Raw genomic sequence first — 8,652 nt, 5'->3', positions numbered from 1 at the left:
TGTTGGGCATGTAATTCATCCGCCTTGGCTGATGGAAGGCTATACGATCGTCCCAGTCCCTACGCCGAATCTCTTGTCGGTATTCACCCTTTTGGAGATGCTCCATGAGCCAGAGCTGGAGTAGAAAATTGCAGCCCTCGAAGTGTTTGGCTCCTTGTTGAAACTTCTCCAAGGCTCGGCATATCTCTGCAATGATCACGGGTGCTATGCTAAATGGTTGCCCACCAATTCCCTCCATTAAAGTTTTGGTGACCATAGCTAGCCTGGTATGGATCCTTGCTTTCTTCATCGGAAACACTATCATCCCCAAGAAGCAGAACATAAAGACAAAGACTCTTCGGTGGATATGTCCCAATGATGTAAGGGCGAACTCATCAGGATAAGTACGGTAAGATTTGCTATGACCGTACCTTTCGTACAAATAGTCAAAGGGAATGTACGACTCTTTCAAGCATGTCAAATCTGGATTCTTCTTTAAACCCATCATTTTGAGAAAACCTCTATCCTTGCGGTTTTTTCGGCATTAACAAACCCGGAGTTTCCCATGGTATACCAGCCAATCCTCCTATTTCCTCGAGCAGGGGTGTCATCTCAACGTCTCCGAAGCGGAACACACACCTATCACAATCCCAGAATAGAGTAGCAACTTCTACGATTTTTTTTGTTGGGTTGGATTTCCAGGAGAGAAGGTAGATTTCCTAGGTATTTCCGGACAAGAGTCTGATCACTGGAATGAAGATCCTCCCACCAGCTTAGCAATTTTGGGTGGATGTTGGTGACCATGCCGAATCTGGGGACTTCGTGCCTCATGTTTCTGCAAGACAAAAGGGTTAGGACCTTACCCCCACCAGACTCGACTATTAAATATCAATAATTGGCATAAAAGCATTTAGTTCTCCAAATAAATGCACAAAACGTGGTAGTGTCCGTTTGGGTTTTAGGGAAACCCAGTGGACTTTGGACAAGGCTATCTTAAAGAGTCATTACGCGGACAACATAACTAACTCGGCTAGGTTTGACCATGATGCATGCACAATTTAAATAGAAAGGGTTTCTATGGGGTTCTAGACTGGTACCCTAGAGCGGACAACTCAAGAGGGAAAGGCGCGGAACCGTCGACTAGACCGTTGATCGACTGGTTTTACCGCAAATATGCCTTTGCCGGATTTAGGGGATGATAATATCGGAAGAGCGCAACCACTCATTATAAGCGTTGCTATGGTATTTTGTTTGGCACGAGTGTAATATGATGTTGAAAACATGCGGTTGCAATAACTTAAACAAGTTGTCACGTATTTGCACGTTCATAAAGCAATAATTACAATAATTTAAAACAGTAATAAAGGGAGGCAGTAAAGGAAAGCAGTAAAAGAAATAAGGGAAGGAAACAAAAAGACAAGTTAGTTTTGTAGTAGAAGAAGGAATTAAATACTTGAAGGCATTAAGCAAATAAAGACATATAAAGAAGTGTAAAGTCACAATAATAGCCTGAAATGGTAAAAGCCTAAAAGAATTCCCCAGCAGAGTCGCCATGCTGTCGTGCCCTTTCTCGCGAAATCGGGTTTATGACATTTGGGAGGACAACTCGTTCCCTTTTGGGAATTGGGTTTGAATTGAAGAGTCGCCACCTAATGATCAAAGTGCATTAGGACACTAAGAAGGGTTTGATTTGAGTAACCAGAGATTGGGTAAAGGCTTGAAATTATCCCGAGGGGAAGGTGTTAAGCACCCCTCAAGATCCACTAGTGTGGTTTCCGGCCAGACTATTGTTGTGAACTTAAGCGCAAATAACACATAGGCAAATAATGACTTCAAGTAAGAGGGTATTCTCACATAATGGTTACAAATAAACAAAGTTAGAAAGAACCAAAAGAAAGCTAATTTTTCTTAAAGAAATAGTTTAAAATTTTGAGATGAAGCAAAGAAACAAAGAAACAAAGGGAAGGGGGTCCTAGGTTTATAAATAATATGGATCGCACCACACAACATCCGGTAATCACTCCTCAGTGAGGGGCTACACGTGATGTTATCGCGTGGTCATCATATCCATATCTACCCTTTCCCACCCCGTTAAGGTATTAAAGCACGGAATGGTCTCGTTTACTTATTGCATGCTATTAACCGCCCCAATCCTNCGGAGTATCTTTTTGGCTAAGACAAAACCATTCATATGTGGGCCGCAGGTCCCAGCATGGATTTCTTCTAGTAGTTTAGATGCTTCCTTCACATCAACACACCTTAGTAATCCCAAATCCGGAGTCCTCCTATACAGGATTCCTCCGCTGTGAAAGAAGTTGTTAGACAATCTTCGGAGCGTGCGTTTCAGAGTAGTGTGTGCAAGTTCTGGGTATTCTCTTTTGCCAAATATTCCTGGATATCATGAAACCAAGGTTTTCCATCTGCTTCTTCTTCGACATGAGCACAGTAAGCTGGCTGATCATAGATCCTCACGGGAATAGGATCAATAAAGTTCTTATCTGGATGTTGTATCATGGATGATAAGGTAGCCAATGCATCGGCAAACTCGTTCTGGACTCTGGGAACATGCTGGAACTCTGTCTTTGTGAACCTCTTTCTCAACTCATGTACATGATGCAGATAAGGGAGTATCTTGGAGTTCTTGGTCGCCCATTCTTCTTGGACCTGTTGTATAAGCAAGTCCGAATCCCCAATTACTAGCAACTCTTGGATGTTCATGTTAATGGCTATCTTGAGCCCTAAGATGCAGGCTTCATATTCGGCCATGTTGTTGGTGCACGAGAACCTGAGTTTGGCAGATACCGGATAATGTTGACTGGTTTTTGACACTAGGACTGGTCCTATGCCAACTCCTTTGAAATTTGCTGCTCCATCGAAAAACATTCTCCAACCATCATAGGATTCAACAATATCCTCTCCTATGAATGATACCTCTTCGTCAGGAAAATACATCTTTAGGGGTTCGTATTCTCCGTCCACAGGATTCTCGGCAAGGTGATCTGCCAATGCCTGTCCTTTGATCGTTTTCTGAGTTACGTAGACAATGTCAAATTCACTCAACAGGATATGCCACTTGGCTAGCTTGCCGGTAGGCATGGGCTTCTGAAAGATGTACTTCAAAGGATCCATCCTTGATATGAGATATGTGGTATAGGCACAGAAGTAGTGCCTCAACTTTTGAGCTACCAAAGTCAAAGCACAACAGGTGCGCTCTAACAGAGAATACCGGGCTTCGTACGGGGTGAACTTCTTACCGAGATAATAGATGGCCTGCTCCTTCCTCCCCATTTCGTCATGTTGCCCCAGAACACAACCGAATGCTCCATCCAATACTGCGAGGTAGAGTAATAGAGGTCTACCTTGCTCGGGCGGGAACAAAATTGGTGGTGTTGACAGGTACTCCTTGATTCTGTCGAAGGCCTTTTGGCAGTCATCGGTCCATTTGGTAGCGGCGTCCTTCTTCAACATCTTAAAGATTGGCTCGCAGATAATTGTAGATTGAGCTATAAACCGGCTGATGTAGTTGAGTCTCCCCAAGAAACTCATTACGTCCTTCTTGTTCTTTGGCGGTGGCAACTCTTGAATAGCTTTGACCTTTGATGGATCCAGTACTATTCCTCGGCGACATACAATGAACCCAAGTAGTTTTCCGGCAGGAACCCCGAATGCACATTTTGCGGGATTCAATTTAAGGTTGTACCTTTTCAGTCTATTGAAAAACATCCTCAAATCTTCCATGTGATCAGTGGCTTTCTTGGACCTGATGATGACATCATCTACATATACTTCGATCTCTTTGTGTATCATATCATGGAAAATGGTAGTCATGGCCCTCATGTAGGTGGCCCCTGCATTCTTTAACCCGAATGGCATCATTTTGTAGCAGTACATCTCCCACGACGTAATGAAAGCCGTTTTCTCAGCATCTTCTTCGTCCACCCAGATCTGATGATACCCAGCGAAACAATCTACAAATGATTGCAACTTGTGCTTGGCGTAATTGTCAATCAAGATGTGTATGTTTGGCAAGGGGAAATCGTCTTTTGGACTCGCCCAGTTGAGATCCCGGTAGTCGACACAGACTCTGACCTTCCCATCCTTCTTCGGTACTGGCACAATGTTGGCTAACCATGTTGGATATTCTACTACCCTGAGAACCTTAGCTTTGACCTACTTAGTGACTTCTTCTTTGATTTTCAGACTCATATCATGCTTAAATTTTCTGAGCTTCTGCTTTACCGGTGGACATGTCGGATCAATTGGTAGTTTGTGTGCCACAATAGATGTACTCAGACCAGTCATGTCATCGTACGACCAGGCGAATATGTCCTCGTACTCCTTTAGGAATTCTGTATATTCTTCCTTTTCTGATGGTGACAAATGAACGATGATTCGTGTTTCTTTGACATTTTTTGCATCTCCCAGGTTAACAATCTTAGTCTCGTCCAAATTGGGCTTAGGTCTATTCTAAATATTCTCAACTTCCTTAACAATCTCTTCCGGTATATCATCTTCCTCTGAATCTATGTCCGTTTGTTGCGTTGTCTCGTTGCATGTCACAGTCATTGGTTCATCAAGATAAGTAATAGTAATGCTGTATAAGTAAAGTAATGAGAGAAAAATAATAATAAGTGTTGATTCATAAGAAAAGTCAAAAATGCTTTGATAAATTCCATAACTGTTTTGAACATTGAAGATCTTATTGCGGGATTTAAAATGCCAAAAAGAAAAATCATCTAGTAAATAAAAACAGTGCATGATGCTTGTTTTAGCCTTGCTACCCCGAGGCTCGCCGGGCTCTGGTTGTCCTGATAGTCCAGTTATTGAGGTGTGCCCCTCTGCTTAAGATGATCATGTCAGAGTGCACAAACTAACCTTTAGGGAGGGGAATAAAAAAATAAAAAATGAAACAAAAAGGTAAACAAGTTAGTGAGGATCATAAAAAGTATTGCGATATTTAAACACATAGTGCAGAAATGTAAAACCTGTCCTAATTTGGGAGCCTCGTTGTGCCCGAGGTAGGCCTAGCGATAAGTTGATTTGGAGAACTTAGAATGCTAAATGCCTCATTTTATTAATAAAAGTAGACGAATCCCAAAACGACACTAAATAACAGGAAATAAAAATGTCACTAGTGGCCATAGGCCTTATTACATTTTATAAAGCAGAAATGAAAACTCCTATCTATTTGGTCCCAGAAGGACCTTCCCCAGACTCGGCATCTTTGGCTCCATCGAATAGCTTCACCAGCTCGCGAAGTCCTAGCAACAGGTAGGCTCTGGCTAGGTGCCCGCCCTCGTTTCCTTCAGCATTCTGGCAATCGTCGATCCTTTTAAGAAATTTCCTTTCCAGCTCAACTAAACCCCGCTCTAAGTATCCCAGTCACTTGTTGGCACTGACAGCCATGTCTTTCCATTCTTCAATCAACCTTTGGTTGGCTTCTTGTATTTCACGGTGCTCACTTTCACATTCCCGAATCCTCTTGCGCAGTTGGTTGTACTTGACCTGTGCTTCAGCCTTTTCATCGATGATCCTGTGACCTCGAACAAACCCGGTTGATCTAGACCATTGTGATTATCCTCCAGCCAGCCTGAATAGCATGGGGTACAACCAACATGATATCTGTCTGGCTCGATGCTATCCCTTCCTAGGACGAGTTTGCAGTGCCACATATGCTGAGCTTGGCACTTATAAGGGCTATCATCATCCTGAAATTCGGCCCGGAAGTGACTCATCTTGTCGACCCTTGGTATGACCTGCTTCCTACCAACCTGTCTCATAACTCGGAGAGGGACATAAGGGTAGGTTCCCCTCAGACCGATTAGTATCAGAAATGGTGCATCCCGGGATCGGGCGATGAATTCTTCAGTAGGGAACCACTCGAACATCCATTGTACTTGGTCTTCCTTTAGATTTTCAAACAATTCTACCCATCCTTTGGCATCTTCCGGCTGAGCGAACATGTTGGGCATGTAATTCATTCGCCTTGGCTGATGGATGGCTATATGATCGTCCCAGTCCCTACACTGAATCTCTTGTCGGTATTGACCCTTTTGGAGATGCTCCATGAGCCAGAGCTGGAATAGCAAATTGCAGCCCTCGAAGTGTTTGGCTCCTTGTTGACACTTCTCCAAGGCTCGGTATATCTCTGCAATGTTCATGGGCGCTATGCTAAATGGTTGCCCACCAATTCCCTCCATTAAAGTTTTGGTGACCATAGCTAGCCTGGTATGGATCCTTGCTTTCTTAATCGGAAACACTATCATCCCCAAGAAGCAGAACATTCAGACAAAGACCCTTCGGTAGATATGCCCCAATGATGTAAGGGCGAACTCATCAGGATAAGTACGATAAGATTTGCTATGACCGTACCTTTCGTACAAATAGTCAAAGGGAATGTACGACTCTTTCAAGCATGTCAAGTCTGTATTCTTCTTTAAACCCATCATTTTGCGAAAACCTCTACCCTTGCGGTTTTCCGGCATTAACAAACCCGGAGTTTTCCACGGTATACCAGCCAGTCCTCCTATTTCCTCGAGCAGGGGTGTCATCTCAACGTCTCCGAAGCGGAACACACACCTATCACAATTCCAGAATAGAGTAGCAGCTTATATGATTTTGTTGTTGGGTTGGATTTCCAGGAGAGAAGGTAGATTTTCTAGGTATTTCCGGACGAGAATCTAACCACTGGAATGAAGATCCTCCCACCAGCTTAGCAATTTTGGGTGGATGTTAATGACCATGCCGAATCTGGGGACTTCGTGCCTCATGTTTCTGCAAGACAAAAGGGTAGGCCCTTACCCCCACCAGACTCGACTATTAAATAATAATTGGCACAAAAGCATTTACTTCTCCAAATAAATGCACAAAATGTGGTAGTGTCCGTTTGGGTTTTAGGGAAACCCAGTGGACTTTGCACAAGGCTATCTTAAAGAGTCATTATGCGGACAACATAACTGACTCGGCTAGGTTTTCACCATGATGCATGCACAATTTAAATAGAAAGGGTTTCTATGGGGTTTTAGACTGGTACCCTTGAGCGGACAGCTCAAGAGGGAAAGGCGCGGAACCGTCGACTACACCGTTGATCGACTGGTTTTACCGCAAATATGTCTTTGCCGGATTTAGGGGTGATAATATCAGAAGAGCGCATCCACTCATTATAAGCGCTGCTATGGTATTTTGTTTGGCACGAGTGGAATATGATGTTGAAAACATGCAGTTGCAATAATTTAAGCAAGTTGTCACGTATTTGCACGTTCATAAAGCAATAATTACAACAGTAATAAAGGGAGGCAGTAAAGGAAAGCAGTAAAAAAAATAAGGGAAAGAAACAAAAAGACAAGTTAGTTTTGTAGTAGAAGAAGGAATTAAATACTTGAAGGAATTAAGCAAATAAAGACATATAAAGAAGCGTAAAGTCACAATAATAGCCTGAAATGGTAAAAGCCTAAAAGAAATCCCCAGCAGAGTCGACATGCTGTCGCGCCCCCTTTTTATCGCGAAATTGGGTTTATGACATTTGGGAGGACAACTTGTTCCCTTTTGGGAATTGGGTTTGAATTGAAGAGTCGCCACCTAATGATCAAAGTGCATCAGGACACTAAGAAGGGTTTGATTTGAGTAACCAGAGATTGGGTAAGGGCTTGAAATTATCCCGAGGGGAAGGTGTTAGGCAATCCTGCACGAGGCATTTAGGACTACTAATCCTAAAGGGAAGGGATATTAGGCTTGTTTATAGTTTCAAAGGCAAAAACTCTAAGGCGACATAAAAAAAAATACGTGTAGCAAGTTGGGGAAGCACATAACAAGTAAAAGGCTCAGGTATACCTCCTTTGACAGAGAAGCACATAATTTAGCATGTCTTGCACATACTGTTTAGGGTCTGATTAAAACTTAAAGGTTGAGGTAGACTGATTTGTTACATAGTTCAGATAAGAAGCCCGAATCAGGCCTACCTGCTGGTTGTAGCTAATAAAATCTGATTCAGTTTATAAAGTTTACCCTATGGTTTGCCTAAGTGTTGGATGAGGATCCTATAGGCATGATATCTACTGATTTCAGAAACAATGAAGTAAACTGAATACATACTGATTTGAGAAAAGTTGTTAGTTATTAAAGAAAGGCAAGTTTTAGCGAGAGATCATAAGTTCTGCAACTAATGATACGTCATTATTACTGGTTTTAGACTTATAAGCGAGTGAAGAGATTCATGCTTGATTAATAGTTCCTATAGGCATGCTTTCTATTGCGTTGTTGATTTTTAAACACTTTTATGGACATAGCAAAATGCAGAAAACCTATAACCATGATATCTAGGTGATGAACTTATGATTAAAGCCTATGAACATGATATTTAATTGCAGTTGATTATTTAAGACCTATAAACATGATTGCCTAATGAAGAATGTATATGTAAGATTCAGAAAGACCTGTAGGCATATTTTCTATATGCATATGCAGGATTCAAATTTCCAGGTAATTATAGACATGGAATCTATATGAGAAATGCAGAATTCCTACAGACATGGCATCTACATGAGAGAATGCAGAATTCCTACAGACATGGTATCTATATGAGAGAATGCAGAAATTCAGAAATAAACTATAGGCAGGATATCTATATGAGAGTGCGGAAATTCAGAAAGTACCTATAGGCAGGATATCTATATG

The sequence above is a fragment of the Nicotiana attenuata genome, unplaced genomic scaffold, assembly GCF_001879085.1.
Source record: "Nicotiana attenuata strain UT unplaced genomic scaffold, NIATTr2, whole genome shotgun sequence".
Classification (NCBI taxonomy): Eukaryota; Viridiplantae; Streptophyta; class Magnoliopsida; order Solanales; family Solanaceae; genus Nicotiana; species Nicotiana attenuata.
This window is presented reverse-complemented; position numbering follows the sequence as displayed.